We start from the raw sequence: 24,215 nt of genomic DNA on the forward strand, positions 1-24,215 counted from the left end.
TCAAATATCAAAGTATTAATATCTGTATCGTGTTGGTTGGATTATCATTATCCTATTCTACTAATTTTAAAGTTATTCTGTTTGTTTAGTATGTTGTTGGTTCTATTTATGTCATACTTGAGTTTCATAAAAATAACTCCAGTCAAGTTATCTGATGAAGTCTCACTCACTTCCCCCCCACACACCTTTGCATCATGCTCCCTTCACCAAGGTTGCCATCGTAACGTTCTGTGGTGTGTTCATTCAGACGTTTGCAGCCTTGCTTCATACACAGGGTGTCATAACAGGGTCAAAGTGCAAACAAACACTTGACCTTCCTTTTGATTGGTCCACCAAAACGGAAGGTGGTGTGTTATTTAACATGCTGATGTCGAGCATCTGACTCACAATATCAATGTATTTAATAGCTGTTATGCACAAGCTTGTTAGGGGGCTTGGGATAAATGGAACAGATTTGGGGAATAATCCTTCCCCAATCTGGCAACCACAGCTGGATGTCTCAACCTCCCCCGTCGCCCCCCTCGATTCTTCCAACACCGCCACCCACGTAGCCACCACCGCCACCCACACACGCACATGTGTGCGCACACACACATCCTCCTCTTCAACCCCCTGACTCTGACCAACACAGGACAGGAACAGAAAGAGAGATATTGAGAGGGATAGAGAGACAGAGATAGAGGGTAAGGGAGAGGAAGAGGGGTCAGGGAGAGATATAGGGATAAAGAGATAGAGATTGGAACAGGAGTCAGGGAGAGATTTAGGGATAGAGTGACAGAGATAGAGGGTAAGAGAGAGGAAGATGAGTCAGGGAGAGATATAGGGATAGAGAGGCAGAGATAGGAAGATGGGTCAGGAAGAGATATAAGGATAGAGAAACAGAGATAGGAAGAGGGCCAGGAAGAGATATAGGGTTTGAGGCAGTGGATGTCTGATTGGGTTCTCCCATTTCCAAATCCCTCTTAACCCAGATAACCATGGCCCCTCCACCTACTCAAACATGGCTGGGTCACAAAAGGGAATTAGGATGGAAACCCTAGACACACACACACACCCACACACACACACACACACACACACACACACACACACACACACACACACACACACACACACACACACACACACACACACAGACCCTCTTGGAAAGATAAAACAGCTTCAAGTCCCTGATCCCGGCACGTCATACCGAAACTCAATGTCCTCCAAATCCAACAAGAGAATCCAACAAGCTTTGCTACTGCAGATTAACTGACTACCTGTGCCAGATTGCCTACGCTCTGATCCATGTGGTAGGGGAGAGTGGGGTAAGTTAGGCCAAAGGGGTAAATTGAGCCACCCTTGTTTCTGGAAAGCCATACACAAAATTGGAGTCTGTGAAGGAAGAATTCACATTGAAAAGGTTGTAAGTAAGTTAGGTCCAAGGTTTCATGATGCTTGTATCTAAACCAAAGCAGATACTTTTAAGATTGTTCTATACATCAGTTGGGGTCTCTATCAGATTCAATATAAGGCCATAAACCTTCGTAGCATGAAAGTGCATCCTTGTAGCTGTGTGGACTAATATAGTCAAAATGTTTGCCTTGGGTAAGTTGAGCCAATGGCCATGGTGTAAGTTCAGTCAATGGTTGAGCCAATGGAAAGTTGATCAAATTGAAGTGTTTTTTTCCCCAGGCGTAATGCAAGGAATTTTCGCTGGCTCAACTCAACTTGTGCCAAGAGTGCACGTTTTTTTGGACAAGCTATGTTTTCCAAACTGTAATCTTTACATGAATTCTGAATATTTACAGGGATACACAACATCCTGAAATATATTTAAATACCTTTGTTAGAAAGAATACTAAATTTCCCCTGAGGGAGTGATGCTGAATGTAAAAAATGTCTCCACTCTCCCCTACTATGGCATAGTGACGTCTGGCATGTAATCATACTGCCTTCCTCTTTCCTCTCTGGGTTATTTAGGCTGTCTCAAGACCTTTAGCTCCATCTCCTGTGGCTGCTTGGGAGCCAGATTGACCAGGAAAAGCATTGTGACCTTGCCGTCTGACACGGAGCGTAGCGCCACACAGATACGCCAGCTACAGCTGCTTTAGCAGGGCAACAACAGCACAACAACAAATAGTAGAAGCAGGTTAGCCTGTTGTAATTAGTGGTAGGCCAAAAGGGTCGGGATGTAATTCTTTAGCTCAGGGAATGGAGAGACCCAGAGGCCCCTGTGGCGGGCCCTAGGAGACCCTGTAGGGTCACGCGGGGTCGTTTTTCATTAAACAGGCTGCCCTAAGACCTAGAGGGCTGAAAGCGCTATTGGTAGAGATCCCATATTGGATGTTGAACATACTGTATCTGTCTGTCTCTGCCTCGGTCTGTCTTTCTGCTCTAAGCCGATCGGCCCAAGCTGCCGCCGTGTGCATTTCATAATTAAACTTTTTTTTGGGGTGGTGACAAGTGGCACGCTCTGATCTGTTACGTTACAGTCACTGATCAAACTGTTACCATAACACCCCTGTCACACACACATCACACACAGGCAAACACACACACATGCGTGCACACACACACACACATACAACTTTCTCTTTCTCTCTTATTGCCCTCCTTTTTCATTGCAGTGCTTATTGATTTACCCCATCTCTGCTTCTGACCTCAGGGCCGGCCCTACATTTCTGGAGGCCCTAAGCAAGATTTAGTTTGAGGGCACCCAACTTCGCAGGTAAACTATTTTAGTGGTGTCCTTCTTGATGGCAGAGATAAGAAATGTTTTCAAGTGAATTTCCTGCAATTCTACACATTTTGCCATGGGTTGGAGAGAAAATGTTGTATTTTTAAAACTAATTTAATGGAATTCTACCAATTTTGCCATGAAGCGGACAGAAAAAGTTGCAGTTTTAAGGTCCACTGGGCACATGCCCTGCGTGCCTGGTCAGTCATTTGGTCATGATTACTACAAGGTGTAGATAGCTGGCTATATTAACTTACCAATTAAAATATGTTTTGCTGACATGGGCAAATTGAGCGAATGTCAGTGACTGACATTACAAGAGAAAAACTGCTGATGCACAACCACATTTCGAAATTGCACCTTGTGTATTCTATTATTCTAACTCTCAACAGTAAGTTGAGACCCCGACTGAGATCCCATACATATTTTTGGGTTGGGGTACCCCTAGCGGCCGGGGGTCCTAAGCGAATGCCTGCCCTGCTTTGCATCTGAAGACTTCCTGTTCCCTTTTCTTTTTTTAACAACTTGTTCATGTCAATCATCTCTCCTATAGAAACTCCTTTCAGTTTCTCTCTCATTCCTTTCATTCCTTCTACTCCTCTCTCTTCTATCTTGCATTTTCCTCCTTATTTCTCTCTCTCTTTCCATCGATCCCTCGTTTCCCTCTTTCCATTACCTCTTTCCATCGTTCTTGTCTGCCTTCCTCTCACTATTTTCCCTCTACCCCTCCCTTCTGCATCACTCTTTTTTCTCTCCATCTCTCTGTCAGGCCCAGTCTCTCTCTCCTCTCCTTCTGTATAGCTGCAGAGGCTCCTGCGTTAGCCATGTTGCTGACAGTGCTGTTTGTGTGAGCAGTGAGCTCCTCCATGGCCTCCCTCGCCTCCCTGCCTCCTTCCCTATCTACCCCCTCCATGCAGGGGAATTAACCTTTCAGCCCTGGGTTTCTGTATTTAATGACTGTCTAAGGGGCCACCTCCAACTACATGGCCCAGCTGTTGGCATCTGCCCCCCCCCCCCCCCCACGAACACACACTCGCACACACACACACACACACACACACACACACACACACACACACACACACACACACACACACACAGCACACTAGAGGGGCTCCGTGCCGCTGCCCTCTCTTTATTACCTGTAGAAGCTGTGTTAAGCTTATTAACACCACAGACAATGCCTGCTGCAGAGGGTATATTCCTAATGCATGGCTGAGTACATAATGAATGTACTGTACAACGGCCGTAGGTGAGAACTGTATAATGTATGCTGTCTTTACTGTATATGGTTGAATATGGACTGAATACTGCAGATTGTACATAAAACGCACTAAGTGGGGTCTATCCTAAGGTCAAATATAAAATACGTACTGGTAGTAAAGAAATGTGACCTTTGAGTTAGTGTAGAAAGGTTCCAATAAGCCTCCCAATCTCCAGTCACCATTCACTTTCAGGTGTGTACGTTGATATTAAAAGGATTTTATATATAATAAAGTATACACCAGAAAGTGAATGGTGACTGGAGACTGGGAGGCATATTGGAACCTTTCAGCACGAAATCAAATATTCTGAAGTGCAAAATGAATTCAGTGTAAAGTCTCCAACTCTACAGCAGCGCAGCTGAATCCCCCCAGGAGTATTCAGTATATAAAGTAAAGTGGATACTTGCTGTCCGATGCATTATGTATGAGCATAAATGTTACAAAACGGGCTGCAGTGGAGACATCCATGTTGCCTTCGTATCTTTGAAGGTTCCCTTGCTCCCTCAAACCCCAGACACTGAGTTCTGTAGTCTCCCTCGGAAAGGATGAGCAGGGGATTCACTCTCTCCTGCTGCTGCAGCTGTATATTACAACTACATTGTACAGGCATATTGAAGATTTTCATCAGAAATGTAGGATATTCTAGTAGACTTGAAATGATATTGCTTCCGTATGTACCCACCGTCCCTAGGCTATATACTCCCTATCCCTAGCCTATATACTTCCTATCCCTAGCCTATATACTCCCTATCCCTAACCTATATACTCCCTATCCCTAGCCTATATACTCCCTATCCCTAGCCTATATACTCCCTATCCCTAGCCTATATACTCCCTATCCCTAGCCTATATACTTCCTATCCCTAGCCTATATACTCCCTATCCCTAACCTATATACTCCCTATCCCTAGCCTATATACTTCCTATCCCTAGCCTATATACTTCCTATCCCTAGCCTATATACTCCCTATCCCTAACCTATATACTCCCTATCCCTAGCCTATATACTCCCTATCCCTAGCCTATATACTCCCTATCCCTAGCCTATATACTCCCTATCCCTAGCCTATATACTCCCTATCCCTAACCTATATACTCCTATCCCTAGCCTATATACTCCCTATCCCTAGCCTATATACTCCCTATCCCTAGCCTATATACTTCCTATCCCTAGCCTATATACTCCCTATCCCTAACATATATACTCCCTATCCCTAGCCTATATACTTCCTATCCCTAGCCTATATACTCCCTATCCCTAACCTATATACTCCCTATCCCTAGCCTATATACTCCCTATCCCTAGCCTATATACTCCTATCCCTAGCCTATATACTCCCTATCCCTAGCCTATATACTCCCTATCCCTAGCCTAAATACTTCCTATCCCTAGCCTATACACTCCCTATCCCTAGCTTATATACTCCCTATCCCTAGCCTATATTCTCCCTATCCCTAGCCTATATACTCCCTATCCCTAGCCTATATACTCCCTATCTCTAGCCTATATACTCCCTATCCCTAGCCTATATACTCCTATCCCTAGCCTATATACTCCCTATCCCTAGCCTATATACTCCCTATCCCTAACCTATATACTCCCTATCCCTAACCTATATACTCCCTATCCCTAGCTTATATACTCCCTATACCTAGCCTATATACTCCCTATCCCTAGCCTATATACTCCCTATCCCTAACCTATATACTCCCTATCCCTAACCTATATACTCCCTATCCCTAGCTTATATACTCCCTATCCCTAGCCTATATACTCCCTATCCCTAGCCTATATACTCCCTATCCCTAGCTTATATACTCCCTATCCCTAGCCTATATACTCCCTATCCCTAGCCTATATACTCCCTATCCCTAACCTATATTCTCCCTATCCCTAGCTTATATACTCCCTATCCCTAACCTATATACTCCTTATCCCTAGCTTATATACTCCCTATCCCTAGCCTATATACTCCCTATCCCTAGCCTATATACTCCCTATCCCTAACCTATATTCTCCCTATCCCTAGCCTATATACTCCCTATCCCTAACCTATATTCTCCCTATCCCTAGCCTATATACCCCCTATCCCTAACATATATACTTCCTATCCCTAACCTATATACTCCCTATCCCTAACCTATATACTCCCTATCCCTAGCTTATATACTCCCTATCCCTAGCCTATATACTCCCTATCCCTAGCCTATATACTCCCTATCACTAGCCTAAATACTTCCTATCCCTAGCCTATATACTCCCTATCCCTAGCTTATATACTCCCTATCCCTAGCCTATATTCTCCCTATCCCTAGCCTATATACTCCCTATCTCTAGCCTATATACTCCCTATCCCTAACCTATATACTCCCTATCCCTAACCTATATACTCCCTATCCCTAGCTTATATACTCCCTATCCCTAGCCTATATACTCCCTATCCCTAGCCTATATACTCCCTATCCCTAACCTATATTCTCCCTATCCCTAGCTTATATACTCCCTATCCCTAACATATATACTTCCTATCCCTAACCTATATACTCCCTATCCCTAGCTTATATACTCCCTATCCCTAGCCTATATACTCCCTATCCCTAGCCTATATACTTCCTATCCCTAACCTATATACTTCCTATCCCTAGCCTATATACTTCCTATCCCTAGCCTATATACCCCCTATCCCTAACCTATATACTTCCTATCCCTAGCCTATATACTTCCTATCCCTAGCCTATATACCCCCTATCCCTAGCCTATATACTTCCTATCCCTAACCTATATACTCCCTATCCCTAGCCTATATACTCCCTATCCCTAGCCTATATACCCCCTATCCCTAGCCTATATACTCCCTATCCCTGCCTATATACTCCCTATCCCTAGCCTATATACTCCCTATCCCTAGCCTATATACCCCTATCCCTAGCCTATATACTTCCTATCCTTAACCTATATACTTCCTATCCCTAACCTATATACTCCTATCCCTAGCCTATATACCCCCTATCCCTAGCCTATATACTTCCTATCCCTAACCTATATACTCCCTATCCCTAACCTATATACCCCCTATCCCTAGCCTATATACCCCTATCCCTAGCCTATATACTTCCTAACCCTAACCTATATACTCCCTATCCCTAGCCTATATACTTCCTATCCCTAGCCTATATACTCACTATCCCTAGCCTATATACTCCATATCCCTAGTCTATATACTCCCTATCCCTAGCCTATATACTTCCTATCCCTAGCCTAAATACTTCCTATCCCTAGCCTATATACTTCCTATCCCTAGCCTATATACTCCCTATCCCTAGCCTATATACTCCCTATCCCTAGCCTATATACTTCCTATCCCTAGCCTATATACTTCCTATCCCTAGCCTATATACTTCCTATCCCTAGCCTATATACTTCCTAACCCTAACCTATATACTCCCTATCCCTAGCCTATATACTTCCTATCCCTAGTCTATATACTTCCTATCCCTAGCCTATATACTTCCTATCCCTAGCCTATATACTCCCTATCCCTAGCCTATATACTTCCTATCCCTAGCCTATATACTTCCTATCCCTAGCCTATATACTTCCTATCCCTAGCCTATATAGTCCCTATCCCTAGCCTATACACTCCCTATCCCTAGCCTATATACTCCCTATCCCTAGCCTATACACTCCCTATCCCTAGCCAATATACTCCCTATCTCTAGCCTATATGCTCCCTGTCCCTAACCTATATACTCCCTATCCCTAGCCAATATACTCCCTATCTCTAGCCTATATGCTCCCTGTCCCTAACCTATATACTCCCTATCCCTAGCCAATATACTCCCTATCCCTAGCCAATATTCTCCCTATCCCTAACCTATATACTCCCTATCCCTAGCCAATATACTCCCTATCCCTAGCATATATACTCCCTATCCCTATGCTATATACTCCCTATCCCTAGCATATATACTCCCTATCTTTAGCTAATGCAAAAAAAAAGTGAGGCATCACTTTTTTGTTGTCAGCTGGTTTCTTGTGATCTATTTTTCCTTAAGATTACCCCCTAACCCTCATACACACTCCTCTCTCTCTTCCTCCTGTGTCTTTCCCTGTCTATGAAGAGGAGAATACAGTACATGTGGAGTCAGAGAGAGGGAGAGTCCTATTGGCATTCTTTCTCATCCACGCTGCACACTTTTGTTCCAAGCGGCATCGTGAGATCAGGCGAGACATAGAGAGTGGCTCCGGGGCCTCGACGTTGCTCAACAGGTAAGCACACCTCTTCTCTCTCTCTCATGCAAATCCCTACGCATATTCAAAGACAGTGACTTCTTTATGAGAGATGCACTGTCTCTCTTACTCTTTCTCTCTCTCACTATCGCTCTCTTTTTCTCTCTGTACCTCGGTCTCTCTGTGAGCTCTCAGGAGACAGATAAGGATGAGTCAGTGGAGGTTTGAAAGGAGGTCTTCTCTCCTTCTGTCTCTCTTTTTTCTCTCTTCCCATCACTTTGAGAGGTTTAACTTTCTCTCGAGGCAAGTGACATGTGAGGGAGTCAGAGAGAGAGACACATTGAGTCGAAGTTGACGACTCTGCAGAGCAGAAACAGAAACCGAGCCAAGCAGACAAACACTCTGCTCAGGATTGTGAGAAGAGCTTCTCGGAGACATGCTGTTCAGCTGCCACTGTAAATTGCTGGACAAGGCTGATGCAATCTGGCTCGTCCACCTGCCCGTCCTTGACTTGGCTTGAAGTTTGCGCTGTCTATTTGCATCTGGACAAGCAGGCAAGCTCACCCAGGCAACGCTAATCAGACTGTCAGAGGACCACCATGTTTTCATGCACAATTAATGATTTGGATTCGATTTAGCCGTGTGGATAACCTAATCTGCATCTTTGGCCTATAACTGATTCTGCTGGTGAGTGTCACTGGGGTAATGGGTTCACAACAGACCTCCCCTATGAGGCACTGTAATTGGGCCCACAGGTTAATGGTGAGATTGGCGGTGTGTGGGCGAGACTGATATTAAGATGTAGGACCATATCTGAATTGCATGGTTGCATGAGGTTGAGGCTTCATTTTCTGCACATTGAGTGATTTCATGGGGTTTCGCATCAAATTGGTCCAGGATTGAGTGTATTGAGTCGTTTGATGATGTTATGAAAGAAGCCATTAAAAATCTACCTGTCGGGGTCACGCTCGATGCCTCTGCTCTCTCCAATACCCTGGAGGGGAGAAAGCCTGTCTTGTCTCCGAGAGCGAATCAAATTTCGAATCAAACTTTTTCATTTGCATTTGTGGAAAGCTAGTGAGGGACAAGGTCAGAAACTGTAGTAGCAGTGAAGGTAGAATATCTACTGACTTATACAGGAAAGTTACAACGCTTATCCTGGGTGGTCAATCTCATCCTGACTCATACAACTCTATTGTTGTCAGTGAAATACAGATTATATTATACAGTACAAGGTTTTTCTAGACAAATAAATTACTTAGTTTGATAGCACTTGAGTAAATGTGGAAAAATTCAAGGAGTGTGAGTACTTTCTGAAGGCACTGTAGATACTGAATGAATGTAATTGTTCATGTATTCCATTATACTGTGTGCATGCGTGCGTGTTATGAAGCTTGTTGAGGTAGTTCTGGATAATGACAGAGATCTGTGCAAGGACAAAAACTTGATTAGCAGCCAGGGCTGAAGGCCTGCTTTTTAGTTGTTTGTGTCTCATATTGTGAATTTTGAATATGTGTTTGTGTGTGTGCTTGCGCGCATGTGTTCATGTGTGCATACTCGTGTGTATGGTTTTCTCAGGTAGCCTAGTGATTAGAGTGCTTGGCCAGTAACCAATAAGTCTCTGGTTTGAATACCTGAGCCGACAAGGTCAAATATCTTCCGATGTGCCCTTGAGCAAGGCACTTAACCTACCAAAGCTGACCCTGGAAGTCAACACATTTCACTGCACCTATCTGGTGTTTGTGACAATAAAACATTAACTATTTATCTTTTGGATGATTGTTTTCTGCGATTGTTTTGTGCATTCATTTTCATTCTAACATGAGTTTATCAGAGCCCATCCAACAGACACAGCCCAGACCCAACCCCAAAATAAACATTGTCAAGGACAACGAAACTAAACAAAAACACACACTAGAGAATGAACCAATCCTCCATTTTGTGCACGGACCTATTTTCCCAATTAATTAAGCCCTGTGTTTGGGTTAGCAGTGGTGGCGGTAGTGCGGGGAGGGGACGGGAGGTCAGAGTCAGTAGGCTGCAGCTCTTTTCATTAATATGTCCGGTAGAAACATGTTGAGTCATGTAGCCTTCCTCTCCAGACCAGACCTCTCTGCCTCTCTGACACTCAGCCAGACCTATCCAGACCTCTCTGCCTCTCAGCCAAGTTGGGCCCCTGCAGTTCTGTAGTTCTGCCGTCACAGCACCCGCTCCCACAATGGAAGAGGGAAGGCATGGGGAGCTTTCATTACACATATAGAAACCAACCAGCCAGCACTTTACTCTCTCTGGTATTTAGATATTGGATGCAAGGCAAAGGGCAGACTGGGATGGAAAATAATGTATGAGGAAAATCAATTCATGAACATTGGTCGGGGTTGAAATGCGTATGGTGTTTTAAAGGGGAAATCAGCAGGTGAAATTAAAACAAATCAGTTTACATTGATGTTGTTTACATACACTGGAGTAAAACAAGCTTCTATTTTGGTTTCTGAGGGGATACAACAGTTGAACCAAGCTCATGAGGTGAAGTTATATTGAATGAATATATTCTTCAAGAGTCTCTGGGTACATATCAGTAAGCCCAAAAATGTATATACATACAGCAACTGCAGATTGCCCCTTTAAGGGGTCTATTAGAAAGGAGGAAAGGGAGGTAGAGAGAAAGAGTGAGAGAAAGAAAGAGGGAGAGAGAGAGAGTGAAACAAAGAAAGTGGAAGTGTGAGAGCGAAAGAGAGAGAGAGAGAGAGAGAGAGAGAGGCGGGGGGAGGGCAGATTAGTTTTTGAGAGCTCAGAACAGACATCTAATGTGGTGAAGGGGGAGCAAATTGCCCTTGTGTGTTTAAAGTGCATGTTGGGGGCTCTGAAATACACTGAGAGCCAGGAATAATTGAGTGTGAGCTAATTCTTATCAAAGCCTGTTGGAGTGCAACTAATCGACTGAGGGGAGATGCCTCAAAGAACCGTTGCTTTTAATTCAATTTGTTTATTCAGATGAGAAAATGTTTAGTTTTCAATCAAGTAAATCACTATTATTTGTTCCATCCGCGACAGATAAATTGATTGATTGCAAACTAACTTAAAATGCACATCGGATCCCTTTCCAAAAGAAACAGGCAGAGGGGGAGAGTTAGATTAGAACAGAATGTAATGGACGTAGACATAGTGTTACTCATGGATTTAACTCAAAACTGTTGATGGGTTAATTCACTAGTGCATGCAAGAGTCATCCAATGATCAGTAGCCAGGTTAGTCTGTCTTCACCAACATAGCTAGCTACAATAGCTAGCACAATATGTGGCTATGGCTTTGAGAATACTTTGTATGTGCTCGGTAACTCAAAACTTGACATTGAGTCAACTAAGCCTTGACTAACTCAACTTTCACCAACATTGACAAACAGTTCACTGTCTGTCTGCTCTGTGATTTGTCGTTTCAGGATTCCGCAGGGCCTGGATTAAACGATTGGAGCCTGAGGTTTGAGATGGGTTTGTCATCAGCAACATGCTTCCCAAGTCCACTTCTTCTTCTCCTCACTCTGCAATGGGGAAAGAAAAACAGCCACAAAGGACCTATTGTCACCTTTCGAACTCAGCAAGGTCTTCTGTTAAGTTACACACCATTACTCTAGTCTATAGCACTGTGCTCTCATTGACTTTATGAGAGGCATAACCTAGAGCTCTGTTCAACTCAATGGATGAGTTTGCATCAAGGTTTCTGTGGACTGTTGTAGTGTTGTTGATAATTGTATGCAGCACAGGAATTGTTCCTCGCTAATACCCTTTGCTCTTCACTTACCTTGCATTGCACACTTCTGGCATTGCATTGTTACTCATCGACAATCACATTGATACAATTGGACATTGCGCTAAGGCCTCGCCATTACCATTCTAGCCCATTACGCTGCCTTGTCAATGGATCAGCTGGTTCTCAGAAGAGCAAAACCAACTGAATGGGAGCAGAAACAGGACAGCTTAACGACAACACATTGTCAGAAGAGAAGGATGCTGTGACGACTGGCTAATCGTTTTCTCAAAATACACTGTCGAATCACCAAGCTGTCAAAGTTGTTGTTTTTCCAACCGTCTGTTTACTGCTGCTGGACCTCCTCAGACAACGACAATCTGTTCGGATTATTTTGTAAATCATATTAGAAAATGGTGGCCGTCAATCAACAGGAAATCACACAGTACTTGTAAGCCTTTCCTCTGTGAAACAAATACAGTTACAATGCTCATAGCATCATTATGCAGTTACAGCACATTTACTGACACATACAGTAAATCACCTCCAAAATAAAATCTAACAATCACAACCAATATTTATCATCCAAACTAAATCTGTTAATGGAACAGATCCCACTGTACTGCTGGCATAATTATTTCAAGTTAATGAGGTCTGATAGCATGGCTTTACATTTACATTCTCTCTCTCCTACCTTTGAAAGCATCACAGAGAAAAACAGAGAGACAGTGTACAGTAAGTTAACAGGTGACAGGTATCATCTTCGCATGACCTCTACTTGCTTTCTTTTGACCCTGTCCAATGTTTTTATACTAAAAACTTCAACTGCAATTATTACAGATGCTTTTTACAGTTGTTCAGCTTATACTCCAGAGTATGGCTAGCATCTGCTTCTAACTTGTTGCAACAGCGAAAGGCCATAGAGTTTTGTGGGCAGCATCAGCTCTATAGCATAATCCCAAGCCATTATCTAGTTCAAATAGACGCCAAACCCTGGATCGGGAAAGGAAATCAATGGCCTACGGTGTTTGCCTGTCTCACCACTTCCATCCCCCATGCACCTCTCTAGGCAGTGGCAGTAGAAGAAGAGAAGAATCCATTTTGTTCCTGTTTGTCTTTCAACTTCCTTTTACTGCTCGTTGGTACACAAAATTGTTGTGTATTCATTTATGTTAACTGATATGCAAATATGATTTTGTGGCTGTTTGTTTATATGCGACGTCTATAATGCTCAATCTTGCCCTTCACGTTTGATGTGAGGTGACTGATGTCCCCTTGATCTGAGAGTTTTCCCTCTCACTCACGTTGCCGAGGCGCAGCCGAGCATGCAGTTCGCAAACAACTTTGTGATTGGCTCAAAGAGGGTCAAGATTCAAACAACCTTCCAGAATTAGGCGGTGTAAATAGCTGCTCTCCTCTCCACTGCATAGTTTAAAAATAAGATGCATGCTTATATATTAGGGCCCCTAATTAGCATAGGACTTTGCATGCAGAGCTACAATCTCATTACCTTGTGATCCTGGTCGCATTGTTCTAGCCTCCACCTCACTCACTCACTACCAGGCTGGCTGAGTGGCAGTAAGGTTACCTTCCAGCCACCAGTGCAGTGTACCGGAGCGTTTCACTTTATACAGGGAGTGAGGGATTGCCCACCCCTACCTCCTGACACCCCCACACCACATACAGTATGACAAACGAGGGCATTAAACCAAATATCATTACTCTCATCTGTAGGAATTAGCCGAAGGGACATCGACAGTGAAGAAAAAGCAATGGGTGAAAGAGGGCTCGGTCCCCCCCCCCCCTCGCCCTCTCTTCCTTTCCATTCATTATCTCTTGGACCGAGGAGGGGTTTAATTCGTAGTAATTACATTATTGACTCATTTGTAGGGCCGAACTGCTCCAATTTCCCATCAATAAAACATACGATGTGATGAATAAGGTGGCCCGACTACCATGTTTATTTGAGCTCTCATCCCCTGCCTTCCTAACTTTCCCTTCTTCCTCTCCATCCTTTCACCCTCCTCCTCTCCCTCCATCCATTTTACAATCCCCTTAACCCATCCCTCCCTCCTTTCCCTCTTTCCTCTCCATCCTCTCACCATCTTTCATCCTTTCCCTCCCTCTCTTCTTAAGGTGTGGTGGAGTTGGGGGCCCAGCAGGCGTTCAGGACCCAGCCCAAGAACATGACGGTGCGTGCGGGGACTACGGTGATGCTGAGGTGTGAGGTGCTGAGGCCCTCAGGGGCCGTCCAGTGGGTGAAGGATGACCTGCTTCTGGGTCCACAACAGAGTCTGCCGGGGTTCCCTCACTACAGCCTGTTGGGGGACCCTAAGAGAGGTGAGAGCCCAGGGAGGGTTGGGGTTAGAGTTAGAGTTAGGGTTGTGGTTGATGGTTAGAGCTGAACCAGGATGTGGACTTAAAGCTAGGGTTAGAGTTATGGCCAGGGTTGAGCCGGGCTGTGGACATGAAGCTAGGGTTAAAGTTAGGGTTGTGGTTGATGGTTAGAGATGAACCAGGCTGTGGACATGAAGATAGGGTTGTGCTTGATAATTATAGATGAACCAGGCTGTGGACATGTAGCTAGGGTTAGAGTTAGGGTTGTGGTTGATGGTTAGAGATGAACCAGGATGTGGACATGTAGCTAGGGTTAGAGTTAGGGTTGTGGTTGATGGTTAGAGATGAACCAGGATGTGGACATAGCTAGGGTTAGAGTTAGGGTTGTGGTTGATGGTTAGAGATGAACCAGGATGTGGACATGTAGCTAGGGTTAGAGTTAGGGTTGTGGTTGATGGTTAGAGATGAACCAGGATGTGGACATGTAGCTAGGGTTAGAGTTAGGGTTGTGGTTGATGGTTAGAGATGAACCAGGATGTGGACATGTAGCTAGGGTTAGAGTTAGGGTTGTGGTTGATGGTTAGAGATGAACCAGGATGTGGACATGAAGATAGGGTTGTGCTTGATAATTATAGATGAACCAGGCTGTGGACATGTAGCTAGGGTTAGAGTTAGGGTTGTGGTTGATGGTTAGAGATGAACCAGGATGTGGACATGTAGCTAGGGTTAGAGTTAGGGTTGTGGTTGATGGTTAGAGATGAACCAGGATGTGGACATGTAGCTAGGTGTAGGGTTGGTGTTTGCATTAGGGTTGAATACAAAGTAGGGACATTTTAATAGTAGGGGGAAATGGGTGGGAAAAAGTAATATATCAAAATTGGGTAAGAAATAATGACAGGGAAGCAGAAAATGATAACACACATGGGTAGGAGCCCAAGACAAAATGTGCTTTTACAGCTTGAGCAGACGCAGTATACAAGCTACAAAATTAAAACATTGAGTGGTAAACAACCCATAGGACAAGATGAACATGAGGAATATGTCTGCATTATGAGCACAGAGATGCAGTCGCAGAATGAAGGCCTACAAAAGCCACACAAACAGGTCAAAAGGGCCAAGAGTTCAAGCATTGTGTTGTTGCTCTAAGAAGTGTGTGAATTTGATGGTTTTCTTTACTGTGACATATTTCAAATGACAGGTTGTTCGCTGTGAGGGTGAACGGTGCATCTGTCAGCTTTAATTGCATTGGCTGTAAGACAGACATAGTAGCAGTAAGCCTACACTGTTTAGCCTTGATATGCATAGAGGACACAGTGATAGGCCTAAATGAAGTTACCATGGGGACCTGATGGTAGTGGCTTAGCAGAGGACGCCTAAACAGAGGCCATCTGTGACTACAGAGACTATGTGAATGTGAAATAGCCTCGCGTGTACCGCCATTGTCCCCCTCAGAAGTGAATAAAGGGAAAATGAAAGAGGCAAGAGAGAGAGAAAGTGATGGAGATAGAGAGAGATGTCAGCAACACATTTAGACCAACCAAATCAAGAAAAAACAAAAAGATAGTTACTTGACACATTGGAAATACATTTTTTTTTAAACAAGCAAACTAGAATGTTATTTGGCCCGAAACAGAGATTACACAGTGGCAGAATACCTGACCACTGTGACCGACCCAAAATTAAGGAAACCTTTAACTATGTACAGACTCAGTGAGTATAGCTTTGCTATTGAGAAAGGCCCCCGAAGGCAGACCTGGCTCTCAAGAGAAGACAGGCTATCTGCACACTGCCCACAAAATGAGGTGGAAACTGAGCTGCACTTCCTAACCTCCTGCCAAATGTATGACCATATTGGAGACATATATTTCCCTCAGATTACACAGATCAACAAAGAATTCGAAAACAAATGCAATTTTGATAAACTCCCAAATCTATTGAGTGAAATACCACAGTGTGCAATCAAAGCATCAAGATTTGTGACCTGTTGCCACAAGAAAAGCGCAACCAGCGAAGAAATATATTGATTCTTTTGGAAGGAGTGTAATGTTTACTGTTTATTTTTATTGTCTATTTCACTGTTGTTTATTATTATTTCACTCACTTTGGCAATGTAAACATACAGTACCAGTCAAAAGTTTGGACACACCTACTCATTCAAGGGTTTTTCTTTATTTGTATTATTATAATAGTGAAGACATCAAAAATATGACATTAACACATATGGAATCATGAAGTAACCAAAAAAGTGTTCAAGAAATCAAAATTTACTTTGAATTTGGGATTCTTCAAAGTAGGCACCCTTTGCCTTGATGACAGCTTGATGATGGCAATCTTGGCATTCTCTCAACCAGCTTCAACTGGAATGCTTTTCCAACAGTCTTGAAGGAGTTCCCACATATGCTCAGCAATTGTTGGCTGCTTTTCCTTTACTCTGCGATCCAACTCATCCCAAACCATCTTTATTGGGTTGACGTTGGGTGATTTTGGAGGCCAGGTCATCTGATGCAGCACTCCATCACTCTTCTTCTTTGTCAAATAGCCCTTAAACAGCCTGGAGGTGTGTTGGGTCATTGTCCTGTTGAAAAACGAATGATTGTCCTACTAAGTCCAAACCAGATGGAATGACGTATCGTTCCAGAATGCTGTGGTAGCCATGCCGCTTTAGTGTGCCTTGTATTCTAAATAAATTACTGACAGTGTCACGAGCAAAGCATCCCCACACCATCACACCACCTCCAAGCTTCATGGTGGGATCTACACATGCGGAGATCATCTGTTCACCTATTCTGCATCTCACAAAGACACGGCGGTTGGAACCAAAATTCTCAACCAAAAAATCAGACCAAACAACAGATTTCCACTGGTCTATTGTCCATTGCTCTTGTTTTTTGGCCCAAGCAAGTCTCCTTATTATTGGTTAGTGGTTAGTGCTTTCTTTGCAGCAATTTGACCTTGAAAGCCTGATTCACGTAGTCTCCTCTGAACAGTTGATGTTGACATGTGTCTGTTACTTGATCTCTGTGAATCAGTTATTTGGGCTGCAATTTTTGAGGCTGGAAACTCTAATGAACTTATTGTCTGGAGCAGAGGTAACTCTGGGTCTTCCTTTCCTGTGGTGGTTTTCATGAGAGCCAGTTTCATCATAGCGCTTGATAGTTTTTGGATTGCACTTGAAGAAACATTCAAAGTTCTTGACATTTTCCGGATTGACTGACCTTCATGTATTCAAGTAATGACGGACTGTTGTTTCTCTTTGCTTATTTGAGCTGTTCTGGCCATAATATGGACTTGGTATTTTACCAAATAGGGCTATCTTCTGTATACCAACCCTACCTAGTCACAACACAATTGATTGGCTCAAACATACTAAGAAGGAAAGAAATTCCACAAATTAACTTTTAACAAGTCACACCTGTTAATTGAAATGCATTCCAGGTGACTACCTCATGAAGCTGGTTGAGAGAATGCCAAGAGTGTGTGAAGCTGTCATCAAGGCAAAGGGTGGCTCCTTAGAAGAATCTCAAATATAAAATGTATTTTGATTTGTTTAACATTTTTCTGGTTACTACATGATTCCACATGTGTAATTTCATAGTTTTGATGTCTTCGCTATCATTCTACAATGTAGAAATTATTCTACAAAATAAAAAATAAAGATAAACCCTTGAATGAGTAGGTACGTCCAAACTGTGTGTTTCCCATGCCAATAAAGCCCCTTAAATTTAAATAGAGAGAGAGAGAGAGAGAGAGACCGTCGTACTCTAACTGTTGTCTCTAACTCCCAACCAACACTGATAACAAGCTTAAACACCCTCCTTTCCCCCAATCCCCGTCTACTCCCACAGAAATACCTAACTGCAGCTTAACTGCATGAGTAACGTATTCTTAAAAATAGGGAAACATCAAACAAAAACATTTAGAGTATTATTTGCAGGATCCGGATATACAGGCAGGCCTGTGCTTAGAGAGAGAGAGAGAGAGAGAGAGAGAGAGAGAGAGAGAGAGAGAGAGAGAGAGAAGGATAAAATAATGTAGCAGGATCCGCACATGGCGTGTATAAAAAGTAATCGCCAATTAGAAGGCAATCCTAAATAAGAGCATGGCATCTGCTCATGATCAACCAGCACCGAGCCACATGGTGCTATTCCACGGTGCCATGGCTGTCGTGAGACACAGAACACTAGCAGACTGGCACACGTGAGCCGACAGACATTCAGATGCACACATATTCACAGACACTGATAGGCAGACTGGCACGAACACACACACACACACTCACACGCACGTGCACACGCACACACACACGCTCTGCTCTGCTCTCCACTGAAACTGGGTCAATGGATAAAAGAACAACAACCACACACACAGACTGATGAACACACAGACACCTACATTTGCACTCACACACTTATGCATACACACATACACATATTCACACAAACAAAGAGACAGATATATGCTTGTGCCAAACACATACTTAAATACTATAGAAACAAAAACACAAGCGTCAACACTTGACACCACTCAATGATTGTCACCATCAGTGATGTCTGTTGGCGCTGAAAGACCTATCACACTCTCTCACACACACACACACACACACACACACACTTGGCAAGTTGATTGCGGCATTTGTGGTGAGTAATTTCAGGAAAGAGGAAAATGAAGTCTTCCCTCTCCGCTGTATGATAGCATAGATGTGAAAATTGCTGCTGGTTGGTATTAATTATCTTGCCAACTTTGATGATGAGTCCTTTTTTAGGACTGGGAGGTTGTCACACCAAGATGCTATTTTATACATGTTAGTACACTGTGAGTCAGAGAGCGACACAGAGCAGGAAAAAGCCTCCCAGACCCTAAACATCCTATAATACACACGTTTTATGACATCAGTCAACATATTAACCCGTGGATGGTGAAACACTATCAACACTATCAACACTTTTCTGTCCTCCTCAATCATTTACATTTACATTTAAGTCATTTAGCAGACGCTCTTATCCAGAGCGACTTACAAATTGGTGCTTTCACCTTATGACATCCAGTGGAACAGCCACTTTACAATAGTGCATCTAAGTCTTTTAAGGCGGGGGGTGAGAAGGATTACTTTATCCTATCCTAGGTATTCCTTAAAGAGGTGGGGTTTCAGGTGTCTCCGGAAGGTGGTGATTGACTCCGCTGTCCTGGCGTCATGAGGGAGTTTGTTCCACCATTGGGGGGCCAGAGCAGCGAACAGTTTTGACTGGGCTGAGCGGGAACTGTACTTCCTCAGTGGTAGGGAGGCGAGCAGGCCAGAGGTGGATGAACGCAGTGCCCTTGTTTGGGTGTAGGGCCTGATCAGAGCCTGGAGGTACTGAGGTGCCGTTCCCCTCACAGCTCCGTAGGCAAGCACCATGGTCTTGTAGCGGATGCGAGCTTCAACTGGAAGCCAGTGGAGAGAGCGGAGGAGCGGGGTGACGTGAGAGAACTTGGGAAGGTTGAACACCAGACGGGCTGCGGCGTTCTGGATGAGTTGTAGGGGTTTAATGGCACAGGCATGGAGCCCAGCCAACAGCGAGTTGCAGTAATCCAGACGGGAGATGACAAGTGCCTGGATTAGGACCTGCGCCGCTTCCTGTGTGAGGCAGGGTCGTACTCTGCGGATGTTGTAGAACATGAACCTACAGGAACGGGCCACCGCCTTGATGTTAGTTGAGAACGACAGGGTGTTGTCCAGGATCACGCCAAGGTTCTTAGCGCTCTGGGAGGAGGACACGATGGAGGTGTCAACCGTGATGGCGAGATCATGGAACGGGCAGTCCTTCCCCGGGAGGAAGAGCAGCTCCGTCTTGCCGAGGTTCAGCTTGAGGTGGTGATCCGTCATCCACACTGATATGTCTGCCAGACATGCAGAGATGCGATTCGCCACCTGGTCATCAGAGGGGGGGAAAGGAGAAGATTAATTGTGTGTCGTCTGCATAGCAATGATAGGAGAGACCATGTGAGGTTATGACAGAGCCAAGTGACTTGGTGTATAGCGAGAATAGGAGAGGGCCTAGAACAGAGCCCTGGGGGACACCAGTGGTGAGAGCGCGTGGTGAGGAGACAGATTCTCGCCACGCCACCTGGTAGGAGCGACCTGTCAGGTAGATCGCAATCCAAGCATGGGCCGCGCCGGAGATGCCCAACTCGGAGAGGGTGGAGAGGAGGATCTGATGGTTCACAGTATCGAAGGCAGCCGATAGGTCTAGAAGGATGAGAGCAGAGGAGAGAGAGTTATCTTTAACAGTGCGGAGTGCCTCCGTGATACAGAGAAGAGCAGTCTCAGTTGAATGACTAGTCTTGAAACCTGACTGATTTGGATCAAGAAGGTCATTCTGAGAGAGATAGCGGGAGAGCTGGCCAAGGACGGCACGTTCAAGAGTTTTGGAGAGAAAAGAAAGAAGGGATACTGGTCTGTAGTTGTTGACATCGGAGGGATCGAGTGTAGGTTTTTTCAGAAGGGGTGCAACTCTCGCTCTCTTGAAGACGGGAGGGACGTAGCCAGCGGTCAGGGATGAGTTGATGAGCGAGGTGAGGTAAGGGAGAAGGTCACCGGAAATGGTCTGGAGAAGAGAGGAGGGGATAGGGTCAAGCGGGCAGGTTGTTGGGCGGCCGGCCGTCACAAGACGCGAGATGTCATCTGGAGAGAGAGGGGAGAAAGAGGTCAGAGCACAGGGTAGGGCAATGTGAGCAGAACCAGCGGTGTCGTTTGACACGAGGATCGGATGTCGTCGACCTTCTTTTCAAAATGGTTGACGAAGTCATCTGCAGAGAGGGAGGAGGGGGGGGGGGAGGGGGAGGAGGATTCAGGAGGGAGGAGAAGGTGGCAAAGAGCTTCCTAGGGTTAGAGGCAGATGCTTGGAATTTAGAGTGGTAGAAAGTGGCTTTAGCAGCAGAGACAGAGGAGGAAAATGTAGAGAGGAGGGAGTGAAAGGATGCCAGGTCCGCAGGGAGGCGAGTTTTCCTCCATTTCCGCTCGGCTGCCCGCAGCCCTGTTCTGTGAGCTCGCAATGAGTCGTCGAGCCACGGAGCGGGAGGGGAGGACCGAGCCGGCCTGGAGGATAGGGGACATAGAGAGTCAAAGGATGCAGAAAGGGAGGAGAGGAGGGTTGAGGAGGCAGAATCAGGAGATAGGTTGGAGAAGGTTTGAGCAGAGGGAAGAGATGATAGGATGGAAGAGGAGAGAGTAGCGGGGGAGAGAGAGCGAAGGTTGGGACGGCGCGATACCATCCGAGTAGGGGCAGTGTGGGAAGTGTTGGATGAGAGCGAGAGGGAAAAGGATACAAGGTAGTGGTCGGAGACTTGGAGGGGAGTTGCAATGAGGTTAGTGGAAGAACAGCATCTAGTAAAGATGAGGTCGAGCGTATTGCCTGCCTTGTGAGTAGGGGGAGGTGAGAGGGTGAGGTCAAAAGAGGAGAGGAGTGGAAAGAAGGAGGCAGAGAGGAATGAGTCAAAGGTAGACGTGGGGAGGTTAAAGTCGCCCAGAACTGTGAGAGGTGAGCCGTCCTCAGGAAAGGAGCTTATCAAGGCATCAAGCTCATTGATGAACTCTCCGAGGGAACCTGGAGGGCGATAAATGATAAGGATGTTAAGCTTGAAAGGGCTGGTAACTGTGACAGCATGGAATTCAAAGGAGGCGATAGACAGATGGGTAAGGGGAGAAAGAGAGAATGACCACTTGGGAGAGATGAGGATCCCGGTGCCACCACCCCGCTGACCAGAAGCTCTCGGGTGTGCGAGAACACGTGGGCGGACGAAGAGAGAGCAGTAGGAGTAGCGGTGTTGTCTGTGGTGATCCATGTTTCCGTCAGTGCCAAGAAGTCGAGGGACTGGAGGGGAGGCATAGGCTGAGATGAACTCTGCCTTGTTGGCCGCAGATCGGCAGTTCCAGAGGCTACTGGAGACCTGGAACTCCACGTGGGTCGTGCGCGCTGGGACCACCAGATTAGGGTGGCCGCGCCACGCGGTGTGGAGCGTTTGTATGGTCTGTGCAGAGAGGAGAGAACAGGGATAGACAGACACATAGTTGACAGGCTAGAGAAGAGGCTACGCTAATGCAAAGGAGATTGGAATGACAAGTGGACTACACGTCTCGAATGTTCAGAAAGTTAAGCTTACGTAGCAAGAATCTAATTGACTAAAATGATTAAAATGATACAGTACTGCTGAGGTAGGCTAGCTGGCAGTGGCTGCGTTGTTGACTTTGTAGGCTAGCTGGCAGTGGCTGCGTTGTTGACACTACACTAATCAAGTCGTTCCGTTGAGTGTAAAGTTTCTACAATGCTGCTATTCGGGGGCTAGCTGGCTAGCTAGCAGTGTTAATTACGTTACGTTGCGTTAAAAGAACGACAATAGCTGGCTAGCTAACCTAGAAAATCGCTCTAGACTACACAATTATCTTTGAAACAAAGACGGCTATGTAGCTAGCTATGTAGCTAGCTACCATCAAACAAATCACACCGTTGGGACTGTAATGAAATTAAATGAAAATGTGATACTACCTGTGGAGCGAAGCGTAATGCGACCGGAATGCGAAAGTTCTATTCAGTAGACGTTGGCTAGCTGTTGGCTAGCTAGGAGTGACTCCTACGTTAAGGACGACAAATAGCTGGCTAGCTAACCTCGGTAAATTAAGATAATCACTCTAAGACTACACACTCTAAACTACACAATTATCTTGGATACGAAGACAGCAAAGACAACTATGTAGCTAGCTAACACTACACTAATCAAGTCGTTCAGTTGTTGGGGCAGATAACAGACTCAATACACACATGTACAAACAACATGACAGATCTGGAGTCAGACTTCTTACACCACACAGCTATCCCTCTTCGTTGGTTAGTGTGTGTCTGCTACTTTCTAACCCTATGTAGCCTAATGGTAAATCAATAGGGCATGAGATCAAGTTGCAAGCAAAAATGTCCCCGAATTCGGGTACACGATGCTAAAGAAAATATTGAATGAATTGGACTAAAGCCCCTGGTGTTATAAACAGATGGAATTCCAGTGTGGATCTGGTACTAAGATCCTCCTCTGTATGTGTGGAAACCAAGCTCTCTCACAGCGGTCGGTAGTCAATACCACTCTCTCTCTCCTCTTTTTGAAGGGCTTCAACTTGGTGCAGGGTGGTTGGTCATATTATTCAAGACAAAGCATGACAATAATGTACGTATGAAAATCTTCAGGAGCTCAGCCACACGCTGGACCTCTTGGTCCTTGTCCATGATATAATGTGTTATGTGTTGCTATGCAACTTGAGTCTGCTGTTTAGGCTTATTTTGGGCTCAAAATGATCGCGATTAAACTAATTTCTTACTTTTATTCGTACATAAACAGAGTACAATAACATAGTGGTCATTTTTGTTACTTCTTGGATATTTAAGCAATAAGGCCTGAAGTGGTGTGGTACTGTATATGGCCAGTATACCACTGATAAGGGCTGTTCTTAGGCACTATGAAAGCGGAGTAGATACACCCCTTAGCCGAGGTATATTTGCCATACACTACAAACCCCAGAAGGTTCCTTATTGCTTTAATAAACTGCTAATCAACATATTAAAATAATGAGAGACAAATTCATACAATTCATACTATTTCATCCTTCCACCAAAGGAAATATTTTCCCATCACTGCTATGCAGTCGAATGATGTTTTCCATTCAGCCTGGCTAACGTTCTTGTCTTTTGTTAGCTCGCCATCGGCAGAAAACAAAATCACCTCAATCTCTGCAGTTGAAATGACAGCAAACTAGCTGTATTTTCTTAATTGTACTTTTTTTAAATGGAAAATTCTTTGGACATATCCATAATAATCTGAGCTGATGCACGATGTTGCCTGGCTCAGTTGCTGTATCAGGACACCGCTCATTCTCCATGACAGAGGACAGTCTCATTTG

General features: G+C 44.7%; 1 long non-coding RNA gene across 1 annotated transcript; it reads left to right on the forward strand.

Moving 5' to 3' along the window:
• The first annotated feature begins 8,144 nt into the window (after nucleotides 1–8,144).
• LOC115102008 (uncharacterized) lies at nucleotides 8,145–14,293 on the forward strand. The gene is made up of 3 exons (XR_003859391.2): nucleotides 8,145–8,254; nucleotides 11,655–12,410; nucleotides 14,096–14,293. It is a non-coding gene; the product is annotated as an uncharacterized LOC115102008 (long non-coding RNA).
• The last annotated feature ends 9,922 nt before the right edge of the window (nucleotides 14,294–24,215 follow it).

Source organism: Oncorhynchus nerka, linkage group LG3 (assembly GCF_034236695.1).
Source record: "Oncorhynchus nerka isolate Pitt River linkage group LG3, Oner_Uvic_2.0, whole genome shotgun sequence".
Classification (NCBI taxonomy): domain Eukaryota; kingdom Metazoa; phylum Chordata; class Actinopteri; order Salmoniformes; family Salmonidae; genus Oncorhynchus; species Oncorhynchus nerka.